Here is a 14,877-nt window from a genome sequence, read left to right on the forward strand (position 1 = left end):
TCCATCAGGGGTATTTATTGAACGTTTACTATGTGCAGAACACTGTACTAAGAATTGGGAGGGTACAACAGAATTTGCAGACACGTTCCCTGCCCATAACGAGCTTACGGTCTAGAGTCTAGATATGTATTAATATGAATAAATAAGGACTTTATATATTATATGCACACAGATGCTGTGGGGTTGGGGCAAATATCAAATGCCTGAAGTTCACAGATTCAAGTGCATGGACTATGCAGAAGGGAGAGAGAGCTGGGGGAAACGGGGTTAATCAGGAAGGCCTCTTGGAGGAGGCCTTAGTAATAATAATAATGATGGCATTTATTAAGCACTTACTGTGTGCAAACCACTGTTCTAAGTTCTGGGGAGTTACAAGGTGATCAGATTGTCCCCCTGGGGGCTCACAGTCTTAATCCCCATTTTTACAGATGAGGGAACTGAGGCCCAGAGAAGTGAAGTGACTTGCCCAAAGTCACCCACCTGACAAGTGGCTGAGCCGAGATTTGAACCCATGACCTCTGACTCCAAAGCCCAGGCTCTTTCCACTGAGCCACGCTGCTGCTTAGTAATGCTTTGAAGGTGGAGAGAGTGGTGGTCTGGTGGATTGGAAGAGGGAGGGAGTTCCACACCTGGGGGAAATCGTGAGAAAGCCAAGAATCTGAGATTGGTGATAAGCAACGATTACAGCATGAGGCTCCTGATCCTTTCATAAATATTCATTCAGTTGTATTTATTTAGCACTTACTGCATGCAGAGCACTGTACTAAGTGCTTGGGAGAGTACAAAATATCAATAAACAGACACATTCCCTGTCCACAACGAACTCACACACAGATTTTCTATGAAGGAAGTCAGAAGAGCTGATAATAGACTGTGAGCCCGCTGTTGGGTAGGGACCGTCTCTATATGTTGCCAGCTTGTACTTCCCAAGCACTTAGTACAGTGCTCTGCACACAGTAAGCGCTCAATAAATACGATTGAATGAATAATAGAGAGCACCGCATTCATACAGAAAGTAAAACCCAGCCAGCTTCTATCACCTCTTTAAGATGGTCTAGGGTCCAAAAATCTTTTGGGAGGAGAAGGTATGGTTGTGATACATGGTCTTCCCACTAAGCACAGGTGAATCCAATCAATAAATCAATCAGTGGTATTTATTGAGTGCTTACCGTGTGCAGAGCACTGTACTAAGAATTTAGTAGAGTACAGAAGCAGCATGGCCCAGTGGCAGGAGCCGGGGCTTGGGAGTTCTAATCCCGGCTCCGCCACTTGTCAGCTATGTGACCTTGGGCAAGTCACTTAACTTCTCTGTGCCTCAGTTACTTCATGTGTAAAATGGAGATTGAGACTGTGAGCCCCAAGTGGGACAACCTGATTACCTTGTATCTACCCCATTGCTTAGAACAGCGCCTGGCACACAATAAGCACTTACCAAATACCATAATTATTATTACTATTATTATTACAATATAACAGTTGGCAGACACATCCCCTTCCCACAATGAGCTTACATGCTACAATCACATTAGCGGGAGTCTGAAAACTTCTATTTTCATGCACACAAAAGCTCTGGAGAAACCAGCTAGACTTGAGGATACAAAGACCCCAAGATGAAGCATCAGATCTGAGTCAGAGGATTATCAGTCAGTCAGTTGTATTTATTGAGCACTGACTGTGTGCAGAAGACTGTACTAAGCGCAGATCTGAGTCGGAAGATTAGCAGTCAGTCAGTCAGTTGTATTTGAGCACTGACTGTGTGCAGAACACTGTACTAAGCGCTTGGGAGAGTATGATATAACAATAAACATACACATTCCCTGCCCAAAACAAGCTTACAGTCTAGGGGTGGAGACAGATATCAACTTAAATGAATAAATGACAGATATGGACATAAGTGGTTCATTCATTCAATTATACTTATTGAGCACTTACTGTGTGCAGGGCACTGTAGTAAGCGCTTGGGAAGTCCAAGTTGGCAACATATAGAGACGGTCCCTACCCAACAACGGGCTTACAGTCAAGAAGGGGGAGACAGACAATGAAACACAACATGTGGACAGGTGTCAAGCCATCAGAACAAATAGAACAAAATAAATAGAAGAGTAAATATGTACAAGTAAAATAAACAGAGTGATAAATCTGTACAAATATATGCACAGGTGCTGTGGGGAGGGGAAGAAGGTAGGGCCGGGGGGATGGGGAGGAAGAGAGGAAAAAGGGGGCTTATTCTGGGAAGGTGTGGGGCTGGGAGGGAGGATGGATAAAGGGAGCAAGCCAAGGTACTGATGCAGATGGAGTGGAAGAAGAGGAAAGGAGGGCCTCTTGGAGGAGATGGACCTTCAATAAAGCTTTGGAGAGGGGGAGAGTCATTACCTGTCGGATATGAGGAGGGAGGGCATTCCAGGACAGAGGCAGGATGTGGGCGAGATAGATGAGATTGAGATACAGTAAGAAGGTTAGCATTAGATGAGCAAACTGCGTGGGCTGGGTTGTAGCAGGAGAGTAGCCAGGTGAGATAGGAGGGGGCAAAGGTGATTGAGGGTTTTACAGCCAATGGTGAGGAGTTGCTCTTTAATGCTAACAGAAACCCGGTTCCCATTTGGATTCCCTGTTCCCTACCCTCAGCTGTAGTTAGCTCACCCGGCTCACTACTCATTCAGTTACCGGAAACTTTGATTTAAAAAGTGAAAGGTGATTTCTCCTACATTACCGCGTAAGACCATAATAAAGTCAAGCTTGGCTAACATTGATGAACACGGAATATTCCTCACTCAGACTGGTGAAAGGTTCACCTCTCTCTCAGGAAAATAATAATAATAATAATAATAATGATAACTGTACTTGTTAAGCACTTTATTATGTGCCAGGCACTCTTCACTGAGAAGAAGCGTGGCTCATTGGGAAGAGCCTGGGCTTGGGAGTCAGAGGTCGTGGGTTCTAATCCCGGCTCCACCACTTGTCTGCTGTGTGAACTTGGGCAAGTCACTTCACTTCTCTGGGCCTCAGTTCCCTCATCTGTAAAATGGGGATAAAGACTGTGAGCCCCACGTGTGACAACCTAATTATCTTATATCTACCCCAGTGCTGTAAGTGCTTAACAAATACCATCATTATAAGAAGCAGCGTGGCTCAATGGAAAGAGCACAGGCTTTGGAGTCAGAGGTCATGGGTTCAAATCGTGACTCCGCCAATTGTCAGCTGTGTGACTTTGGACAAGTCACTTAACTTCTCTGTGCCTCAGTTACCTCACCTGTAAAATGGGGATTAAGACTGTGAGCCCCCCCCCCCCCCCCCGCGTGGGACACCTTGATCATCTTGTAACCTCCCCAGTGCTTAGAACAGTGCTTTGCACATAGTAAATGCTTAATAAATGCCATCATTATTATTATTATTACTAAGTGCTGGGGTGGATACAATATTCCACTCTCAGACAAGTGAAAGGTTCACTCCTACCTCAGGAAAATAATAATACTAATGATGGTATTTGTTAAGTACTTACAATGTGCCAGCACTGTTCTGAGTGCTGCGGTAGATACAGGTGATCACTGTTGTCCCACATGGGGCTCACAGTCTTAATCACCATTTTGCAGGTGAGATAACTGAGGTACAGGGAATTTAAGTGACTTGCCCAAAGTCACACAGGTGACAAGTGGTGGAGCAGGATTTGAACCCACGACTTCTGACTCTCAAGGCCAGGCTCTTTCTACTAAGCCACACTGCTTCTCTATAATCATAACAATAATAATAATGATATTTGTTAAATGCTTGTCATGTGCCAGGCACTCTACTAAGTGCTGGGGTGGAGGCAAACAAATAGGGTTGGACACAGTTCCTGTCATTCATTCATTTATTCAACCGTATTTACTGAGTGCTTACTGTCTGCAAAGCACTGCACTAAACACTTGGGAGAGGACAGTCTAACTAACCCACGTGGGGCTCACGTTCTTATTCCCATTTTCTAGTTGAGGTAACTGAGGCCCAGAGAAGTGAAGTGACTTAATAATGATTGGTACTGGTTAAGCACTCACTATGAGCCAAGCACTGACCTAAGCACTGGAGGAGATACAAGTTAATCAAGTTAAACACAGTCCCTGTTCCACATTGGACTCACAGTCTTCATCCCCATTTTCCAGATGAGGTAACTGAGGCCCAGAGAAGTGGGGTGACTTGCGCAAGGCCACTCAGCAGACAAACAGGATTAAAACCCACGTCCTTCTGATTCCCAGGCCAGTGCTCTACCCACTAGGCTACGCTGACTCTCTAATTTCTTAAGCCATCAGCACTGAAGCTGCATGACTGATTACTGCATCAGCCTCCTCTCCAATCTCCCATCGTCCTGTCTCTCCCCACTTCAATCCATACTTCACGCCACTGCCCGGATCGTCTCTGTGCAGAAACGCTCTGGGCATGTTACTCCCCTCCTCAAAAATCTCCAGTGGCTACCAATCAACCTACGCATCAGGCAGAAACTCCTCACCCTCAGCTTCCAGGCTGTCCATCCCCTGTCCATCCATCCTACCTCACCTCCCGTCTGTCCTTCTCCAGGCCAGCCCGCACCCTCCGCTCCTCTGCCGCTAATCTCCTCACCGTTAGGCCTCGTTCTCGCCCGTCCTGCCGTCGACCCCCGGCTCACGTCCTCCCCCTGGCCTGGAATGGCCTCCCTCCGCCCATCCGCCAAGCTAGCTCTCTTCCTCCCTTCAAAGCCCAACTGAGAGCTCACCTCCTCCAGGAGGCCTTCCCACACTCAGTCCCCTCCTTCCTCTCCCCCTCCTCCCCATCCCCTCCCGCCTTACCTCCTTCCCCTCCCCACAGCACCTGTATATATGTATATATGTTTGTACGGATTTATTACTCTATTTATTTTATTTGTACATATTCTATTTATATTTTTTCATGTTAATATGTTTTGTTTTGTTGTCTGTCTCCCTCTTCTAGACTGTGAGCCCACTGTTGGGTCGGGACCGTCTCTATATGTTGCCAACTTGGACTTCCCAAGTGCTTAGTACAGTGCTCTGCACACAGTAAGCGCTCAATAAATACAATCGAATGAAACCACCACCAAGTCGCCCACCTCACCTAACCGTTCTCCTCACTAGGTTTTGGGGGGCTTTTTTTATGGTTTTTGTTCAGTGTTTACTTTGTGCCAATCACTGTTCTAGGCACTGGGGTAGGTACAAGTTAATTAGGCCCCACATGGGGCTCCCAGTCTAAGTAGGAGAGAAGCAGCGTGGCTCAGTGGAAAGAGCCCAGGCTTTGGAGTCAGAGGTGATGGGTTCAAATCCCCGCTCCGCCAATTGTCAGCTGTGTGACTTTGGGCAAGTCACTTCATTCAATCGTGTTTATTGAGCGCTTACTTCACTTCTCTGGGCCTCAGTTACCTCATCTGTAAAATGGGGATTAAGACTGTGAGCCCCACCGTGGGACAACCTGATCACCTTGTATCCCCCCAGCGCTCAGAACAGTGCTTTCCGCATAGTAAGAGCTCAATAAATGTCATTATTATTATCCAGCACTTAAAACGGTGCTTGGCACATAGTAAGCACTTAACAAATGCCATTATTATTAACAAATTATTATTAGTGATATTAGTACGGTACCTAGAAGCACTTGGGAAGCAACATGGCTTAGCAGATAAGGCACAGGCCTGGGTTCTAATCCTGGCTCCACCACTTGTGCGTTGTGTGGCCTTGGGCAACTCACTTCACTTCTCTGCACCTCAGTTATCTGTGAAATGGGGATCGAGACTGTGAGCCCTGTACGGGGCGTGGACTGTGTCCTACCCACCCCGGAGCTTCGTAAAGTGTCTGGCACATAGTACGCACTTACAAATACCATCATCATTATTGTTGGTGAATTCAAACCAGTCTCGGTTTTCTGACAAAACGATTCTCTCTGCAGTGAAGCATTCATCTTCCGTTGGTCTGCTCAGCTATTTCCGCCCCACTGGGCTTTAGTGACAGTTCCCCCGTGGGTGGGGCAAAGAATCTGGATAAATATGTGGTCTGAGCTGTTCTGTGACCTTTAACACACATGGCAGTACCCTGCACCAGGACAAGGGTGCAGGTAGCGTCTGTACCTGCTGCTTCCTCTTTCAGCCGGGATCGCTTCCACTTTCATGAAAAGTGAAACCTGTCCTCTCCGGGATTGGGTTTCCATTAGCTTTCTGTTTGCTCAGTGCTTTCCTGGTGACTGTAAATGGGATTTAAAAATAATAATAATAATAATGGCATTTATTAAGCGCTTACTATGTGCAAAGCACTGTTCTAAGCGCTGGGGAGGTTACAAGGTGATCAGGCTGTACCCCGGGGGTCTCACAGTCTTCATCCCCGTTTTACGGATGAGGAAACTGAGGCCCAGAGAAGTGAAGTGACTTGCCCAAAGTCACCCAGCTGACAATTGGTGGAACCGGGATTGGAACCCAGGACCTCTGACTCCAAAGCCCAGGCTCTTTCCACTGAGCCACGCTGGGATTTGATTAATGATGCCAAAATCGCCCGTCTAGGGATTTAATTAATAATGATGATTGTGGTTTTTGTTCGGTGCTTACTGCGTACCAAGCGCTGTGCCAAGAGCTGGGGCAGATATGAGGTCAGGTCAGACACAATCCCTGCCCTCGTGCGGCTTACAGTCCAAAGAGGAGGTAGAACAGGTACTTTATAATAATAATGGTGGTATTTATTAAGTGCTTAGTATGTGCCAAGCACTGTTCTAAGCAACCTGGGCTAACAGGTTGTCCCACATGGAGCTCGCAGTCATAATCCCCATTTTTCAGATGAGGTAACTGAGGCACAGAGAAGTGAAGTGACTTGCCCAAAGTCACACAGCTGATAAGTGGCGGAGCCAGGATTAGAACCCATGACCTCTGACTCCCAAGCCCGGGCTCTTTCCGCTAAACCACAATGCTTCTCTCATCCCCATTTTACAGATTATTCATTCATTCAATTGCATTTATTGAGCACTTACTGTGTGCAGAGCACTGTACTAAGCGCTTGGGAAGTACAAGTCGGCAACATATAGAGACGGTCCCTCCCCAACTGAGGCATCGAGCAGTTAAGCGACTTGCCTGAAATGACACAGCGGACCAGTGGTAGAGCTGAGAGAAAAACCCGTGTCTCCTGACTCGCAGGCTGGTGCTTCTTCCACTACCCATGCAAATCAATCAGTCAACTTATTGAGCACCCACTGGATGCAGAGCACTATACTGAGCCCTTGGTTGATGATGATGGCATTTATTAAGCGCTTACTATGTGCAAAGCACTGTTCTAAGCTCTGGGGAGGTTACAAGGTGATCAGGTTGTCCCACTTGGGGCTCACAGTCTTAATCCCCATTTGATAGATGAGGTAACTGAGGCACAGATAAGTGACCTGCCTAAAGTCACACAGCTGACAATTGGTGGAGCCGGAATTTGAACCCATGACCTCTGACTCCAAAGCCCGGGATCTTTCCACTGAGCCACGCTGCTTCTGGTTGAGTCCTGAGACTGCAAGCTCGCCACGGCCAGGGATAGTGCTGACCAACTCTGTTGTAGGAGAAGCAGTGTGGCTCAGTGGAAAGAGCACAGGCTTTGGAGTCAGAGATCGGGGGGTTCACATCACAGTTCCACCAATTGTCAGCTGTGTGACTTTGGGCAACTCACTTAACTTCTCTGGGCCTCAGTTACCTCATCTGTAAAATGGGGATTAAGACTGTGAGCCCCCCGTGTAACCTTCCCAGTGTTTAGAACAGTGCTTTGCACATAGTAAGCGCTTAATAAATGCCATTATTATTGTTGTAGCGAACTCTCCCGAGCACTTAGTACAGTGCTGTACACACAATAAGCGCTCAATAAATATCACTGATTGATACAATGGGGTTAGTAGACACAAATTCAGCCCTTAAGGATCTTCTAGTCTAGCTGGGGAAACAGGGACAAAAGAAAGATTCTGTGACCTGCTCGGTCTGTTTGTTGCTGTTGTCTTATGCCGTCGAGTCGTGTCCGACCCATAGCGACGCCATGGATACATCTCTCCCAGAACGCCCCACTTCCATCTGCAATCGCTCTGGTAGCATATCCATAGAGTTTTCTTGGTAAAAATATGGAAGCGGCTATCATAGAAGCAGCATTGTTCAGTGAAAAGAGCCTGGGCTTTGGAGTCGGCGGTCATGGGTTCAAATCCCGGCTCTGCCAATTGTCAGCTGTATGACTTTGGGCAAGTTACTTCACTTCTCTGTACCTCAGTTCCCTCATCTGTCAAATGGGGATGAAGACTCTGAGCCCCCTGTGGGACAACCTGATCACTTTGTAACCTCCCCAGTGCGTAGAACAGTGCTTTGCAATAGTAAGTGCTTAATAAATGCCATCATTATTATTATTATTATTATTATTATTATCATTGCCTCCTTCCACAAGCAAATGAGTCTCTACCCTTGAATCTCTCCCATGCTGCTGCTGCCCACACAATCAATCAATCATATTTATTGAGCGCTTACTGTGTGCAGAGCACTGTGACTAAGCACTTGGGAAGTACAAGTTGGCACCATATAGAGACGGTCCCTGCCCAACAGTGGGCTTCCAGTCTAGAAGGGGGAGGCAGAGAACGAAACAAAACATATTAACAAAATAAATAGAATAGATATGTACAAGTAAAATAAATAAATAAATAGAGTAATAAATACGTACAAACATATATACAGGTATTCACACAGGGGAGTTTTGACTTGTAGCCAATTGCCTTCCACTCGCTAGCCCCTGGCCACCTACAAATCGAACGGGTAGGCCTCTGCTTGACTCTTCCTCCTGTAGTCATGACTGGTAGAGGACCAGAAACCCTCCAGGTGCGACCCTGAGAGGGGGGTCTATGAGTTAGACTTCCTTAAACGCTTGCATATTTTCCAGAAAATGATGTGCTTCAGATTTGGACCATGCTTGGCAAAAAGGAAAGGTGCATTCAGAACCCAGTCATGGCTACGTCCACTGTGGGAGTTGCCCGCGGGTTCTGTTCTTTTCTTCCAGGTTTCAGTTACTGTCATCCTTGCAAGGGAAGAAGTGAAATGAAGGTTTCTGCAATCAATCAATCAATCAATCAATCGTATTTATTGAGTGCTTACTGTGTGCAGAGCACTGTACTAAGCGCTTGGGAAGTACAAGTTGGCAACATGAGCCCACTGTTGGGTAGGAACAGTCTCTACATGTTGCCAACTTGTACTTCCCAAGCGCTTGGTACAGTGCTCTGCACACAGTAAGCACTCAATAAATATGATTGACTGATTGATTGATTGATATAGAGACAGTCCCTACCCAACAGTGGGCTCACAGTCTAAAACAGGGAGACAGAGAGCAAAACCAAACATACTAACAAAATAAAATAGAATACATATGTACAAATAAAATAAATAAATAAATAGGGTAATAAATATGTACAAACATATATACATATATACAGGTGCTGAGGGGAAGGGAAGGAGGTAAGACGGGGGGATGGAGAGGGGGATGAGGGGGAGAGGAAGGAAGGGGCTGAGTGTGGGAAGGCCTCCTGGAGGAGGTGAGCTCTCAGTAGGGCCCTGAAGGGAGGAAGAGAGCTAGCTTGGCGGATGGGCAGAGGAAGGGCATTCCACCTCCTCCCCTACCCCGCCGACTATTGTGCCAACTTTGTGGTTGCCCAGCTATGGCGTGAGGCCATTACTTCATGGTTGCCCAGCTATGGCGTGAGGCCATTATTCGGCTGTTAGGCCCGGTTCCCCGAATGCCCCGGAGCTCTAACGACCGGAGCGTGAGAGTGGGGCTGAAAAGAGCCAAACATCTCCTAGTGGGGCTGAAGTGCTTAGGACGGTTCTAAGCCCTTGGAACAGGGCAGAGCACTTTGATTGATTAAAAGGATTCAAATTCATTCATTCATTCATTCAATCACATTTATTGGGCGCTTACTACGTGCAGAGCACTGGACTAAGTGCTTGGGAAGTCCAAGTTGGCAACATCTAGAGACGGTCCCTACCCAACAGTGGGCTCACAGTCTAGAAGGGGGAGACAGAGAACAAAACAAAGCATATTAACAAAATAAAATAAATAGAATAAATATGTACAAATAAAATAAATAGAGTAATAAATCCGTACAAACATATATACATATATACAGGTGCTGTGGGGAGGGGAAATAGGTAAGGCAGGAGGGATGGGGAGGAGGAGGAGGGGGAGAGGAAGGAGGGGGCTCAGTGTGGGAAGGCCTCCTGGAGGAGGTGAGCTCTCAGTAGGGCTATGAAGGGAGGAAGAGAGCTAGTTTGGCCGATGTGCGGAGGGAGGGCATTCCAGGCCAGGGGGAGGACGTGGGCCGGGGGTCGATGGCGGGACGGGCGAGAATGAGGCCCAGTGAGGAAGTTAGCGGCGGCAGAGGAGCGGAGGGTGCAGGCTGGGCTGGAGAGGAAAGAAGGGAGGTGAGGTAGGAGGGGGTGAGGGGATGGACAGCCTTGAAGCCCAGGGTGAGAAGTTTTTGCCTGATGCATAGGTTAATTGGTAGCCACTGGATATTTTTGAGGAGGGGAGTAACATGCCCAGAGCATATCTGGACAAAGACAATTTGGGCAGCGGCGTGAAGTATGGATTGAAGTGGGGTGAGACAGGAGGATGGGAGATCAGAGAGGAGGCTGATACAGTAATCCAATAAAGGCTTAGAACAGTGCTTGATACATAGTAAGCGCTGAAGAACATTGAGATTGTGAGCCCCACATGGGACAGGAGCAGGGTACAACCTGATTGGCTTATATCCACCCCAGCACTTAGTACAGTGTCTGCCTGGCACATAGTAAGGGCTTAACAAATACCACAACTATTACACTAATAATAAAAATAATAATAATAAAAGTAGAAGGATTGCCAGAATAAATTTTAGAATAATAATGTTGGTATTTGTTAAGCGCTTACTATGTGCAAAGCACTGTTCTAAGCACTGGGGTAGATACAAGGTAATCAGGTTGTCCCATGTGGGGCTCACAGTCTTCATCCCCATGTTACAGATGAGAAGCAACATGGCTCAATGGAAAGAGCATGGGCTTTGCAGTCAGAGGTTATGGGTTCAAATCCCGGTTCTGCCAGCTATCAGCTGTGTGACTTTGGGCAAGTCACTTAATTTCTCTGTGCCTCAGTTCCCTCATCGGTCCCTCCCCAACAGTGGGCTCACTGAAGTGAAGTGACTTGCCTAAAGTCACACAGTCGATAAGTGGTGGAGCTGGGATTAGAACCCATGACCTCTGGCTCCCAAGCCTGGGCTCTTTTCACTGAGCCATGCTGCTTCTCTAATAATAATAATAATAATAATAATAATAACGGACTCCTGGGTCCAGGCTGCTTCCTGACAAACACCATTTGCGTTTTCCAAACGGACTATTTTTTTCAGGACTTTTTGGCCCTCACCCTTCTAAGTTGAGGGAAAAAATGGTGCTTGTTAAGATTCGTGTTAGTCATTATCAGCTACAGGGCTTAAATCAACAAAAGGTTATTTGAAGAGGGACCAAAGTCTATCCCTTAGGAATTCTAAATGCATGAGGCAAGGTGTATTTATAGTTTGGAGATTTCCAAAGTCAGCTTTTGATTGCGTTTGCTTTGCCCATGCAAACTCAAGTGGAAAAGTGAGTAATCACTCGTGAATTAGACTGCAGCGAGTCAGAGGCATGAACTGCTTAGGGGTTGCGATAGGGCTGGCTCCTAACTGGAAAGTGAGCTCAATCAATCAATCAATCAATTGTATTTATTGAGCGCTTACTGTGTGCAGAGCACTGTACTAAGCGCTTGGGAAGTACAAGTTGGCAACACATAGAGACGGTCCCTACCCAACAGTGGGCTCACGGTCTAGAAGGGGGAGACAGAGAACAAAACAAAACACATTAACAAAATAAAATAAATAGAATAGATATGTACAAGTAAAATAAATAGAGTAATAAATACGAACAAACATATATACATATATACAGGTGCTGTGGGGAGGGGAAGGCGGTAAGGCGGGGGGGATGGAGAGGGGGAGGAGGGGGAGAGGTAGGAGAGGGCTCAATCTGGGAAGGCCTCCTGGAGGAGGTGAGCACTCAGTAGGGCCTTGAAGGGAGGAAGAGAGCTAGCTTTAAGATTTAAACTCGATTTCAGATTAGAAAAATGTCCTGGGCCTATCCCTTCTCTCTGTGTCTCCCTGCCTCTTGGGCTTTTGGAAGCTCATGACAGGCAGGGAACTCTGTTATACTCCCCCAAGTGCTTAGTACAGCACAATTGGTGCTCAATAAATATGATTGATTGCCATTTCATTCATTCATTCATTCAATAGTATTTCTTGAACGCTTACTGTGTGCAAAGCACTGTACTAAGCGCTTGGGCAGTCCAAGTTGGCAACATATAGAGACGGTCCCTACCCAACAGTGGGCTCACAGTCTAGAAGGGGGAGACAGACACAAAACATATTAACAAAATAAAATAAATAGAATAAATATGTGCAAATAAACTACAGTAATAAATACGTACAAACACATATACATATATTCATTCATTCAATCGTATTGGGTAGGAACTGTCTCTATATGTTGCCAATTTGTACTTCCCAAGCGCTTAGTACAATGCTCTGCACACAGTAAGCGCTCAATAAATACGATTGATGATGATGATTTCCTGAATGCTTACTGTGTGCAGAGCTCAAGTAAGCGCTTGAGTCTTCCAGGCATGTTCCCAGGGTCGTATCCAGTACCTCCTGGTGGTTATCCCATGAAATATGGGCCAGGAGACCAGGGCCACTTGAACCAATTGAGGTACTAAGATAAATCATTTGGGCTTTATCTCCACTGGGCGAATGAGCTTTACAGATTAGTTCCCTCATCTGTAAAATGGGGATGAAGACTATGAGCCCCCCCGTGGGACAACCTGATCGCCTTGTATCCTCCCCAGCGCTTAGAACAGTGCTTTGCACATAGTAAGAGCTTAACAAATGCCATCATTATTATTATTATTATTATTATTATTATTATTATTTGATTTCTTGGGAGGCAGAATATTCCCTGGAAAATTACCGTTGGTCAATTTGAGTCGGCTTGGACTTCTCAAGCGTTTGCAGTATTTTCTATTTATTTTATTTTGTTAGTATGTTTGGTTTTGTTCTCTGTCTCCCCCTTTTAGACTGTGAGCCCACTGTTGGGTAGGGACCGTCTCTATGTGTTGCCAACTTGTACTTCCCAAGCGCTTAGTACAGTGCTCTGCACACAGTAAGCGCTCAATAAATATGATTGATTGATTGATTGATTGATTGATTCTCATCGAATGCTGTCAAGTCATCTCCGACCCATAGCGACAGCACGGGCACATCTCTTCCAGAACACCCCACCTCCATCTGCAATCATTGATTGATTGATTGATTGATTGATTGCAACCGTTCTGGTAGTGGATCCACAGAGTTTTCTTGGTAAAAATCCGGAAGGGGTTGACCATTGCCTCCTTCCATGCAGTAAACTTGAGCCTCCACCCTTGAATCTCTCCCAGGCCACTGGTGCCCAGTATAGGTGAGTTTTGGCTTGTTGCCTTCCACTCGCTAGCCACTGGCCAAGTTGGGAATGGAATGGGTAGGCCTCTGCTTGACTCTCCCTCCCGTAGCTGAGACTGGTAGAGGACTGGAAACTCTCCAGGTGCGACCCTGGGAGGGATGGCAGTGTTTTAACCTTTCCTAAAATGGAAAAGCGAGTGGAAAGAGCACGGGACTAAGAGTCAAAAGGACCTGGGTTCTAATCCCAGCTCCACCACTTGTTCGCTATGTGGTCTTCGGCAAGTCACCTCACTTGGAGAAGCAGTGTGGCTCAGTGGAAAGAGCCCGGGCTTTGGAGTCAGAGGTCGTGGGTTCAAATCCCGGCTCCCCCTCTTGTCAGCTGTGTGACTTTGGGCAAGTCACTTCACTTCTCTGGGCCTCATTTCCCTCATCTGTAAAATGGGGATGAAGACTGTGAGTCCCTCGTGGGACAACCTGATCACCTTGAAACCTCCCCAGTGCTTAGAACAGTGCTTTGCACATAGTAAGTGCTTAACAAATGCTATTATTATTATTATTATTATTATTATTATTTGTTTCCTCTTTTGCCAAATGGGGATGGTGAATCCCATGTGGGACATGGACCGTGTCCAACCTGATTAGCTTGTATCTACTCCAGCACTTAGTACAGTATCTGGAACATAGTAAGTGCTTATCAATAATAATAATGATAGTATTTGTTAAGCGCTTACTATGTGCAAAGCACTGCTCTAAGTGCTGGGGAGATACAAGGTGATCCGGTTGTCCCACGTGGGGCTCACAGTCTTAATCCCCATTTTACAGATGAGGGAACTGAGGCACAGAGAAGTTAAGTGACTCGCCCAAAGTCACACAGCTGACAATTGGCAGAGCCGGGATTTGAACCCATGACCTCTGACTCCAAAGCCCGTGCTCTTTCCACTGAGCCATGCTGCTTCTCTAAATTAATTCTCTCCTTCGAGCCGGAATTGAACCAGCGACCTAAGGATTCCTACAGCGCAGTCATCTACAGCCCTCCGCTCTACCAGCTGAGCTATCGAAGGGAGTAATGTCTTTTAAAAAAAACTAGATTACATTTCTTTATGGCCATCCCCTGATGTACTCCACACGGAGAAGCAAAATTTATCACAAATCTTTTCCTCACGAGCTGCTTGTAGTATAACAAGGAAATCCAGGTTTGCAATGACAGGTCAGGATCTTGAAAAACTTGATAGCGAACAGCATAAATTAGCTCCTGACAACCAACCCAAAGCTTGTCCTGAGCCAAAGTCCGTGACCAAGACAATTCCGATTTCCAAACCAGTTTCATCAGGGCACATTCCTCTGGCTCACTCTCCAGTCCTCTTGTGTCGATGAAGAATCGAGCCTAAGACAACA

The 14,877-nt window shown here is 46.3% G+C and overlaps 1 non-coding gene across 1 annotated transcript; it reads right to left on the reverse strand.

Annotated features, from left to right (window-relative positions):
* Nucleotides 1–14,453: 14,453 nt before the first annotated feature.
* Nucleotides 14,454–14,543, reverse strand: TRNAY-GUA. The gene is given in 2 exon segments: nt 14,454–14,489; nt 14,507–14,543. It is a non-coding gene; the product is annotated as a tRNA-Tyr (tRNA).
* Between the last annotated feature and the right edge of the window lie 334 nt (nt 14,544–14,877).

Source organism: Tachyglossus aculeatus, chromosome 17, assembly GCF_015852505.1.
Source record: "Tachyglossus aculeatus isolate mTacAcu1 chromosome 17, mTacAcu1.pri, whole genome shotgun sequence".
Lineage (NCBI taxonomy): Eukaryota > Metazoa > Chordata > Mammalia > Monotremata > Tachyglossidae > Tachyglossus > Tachyglossus aculeatus.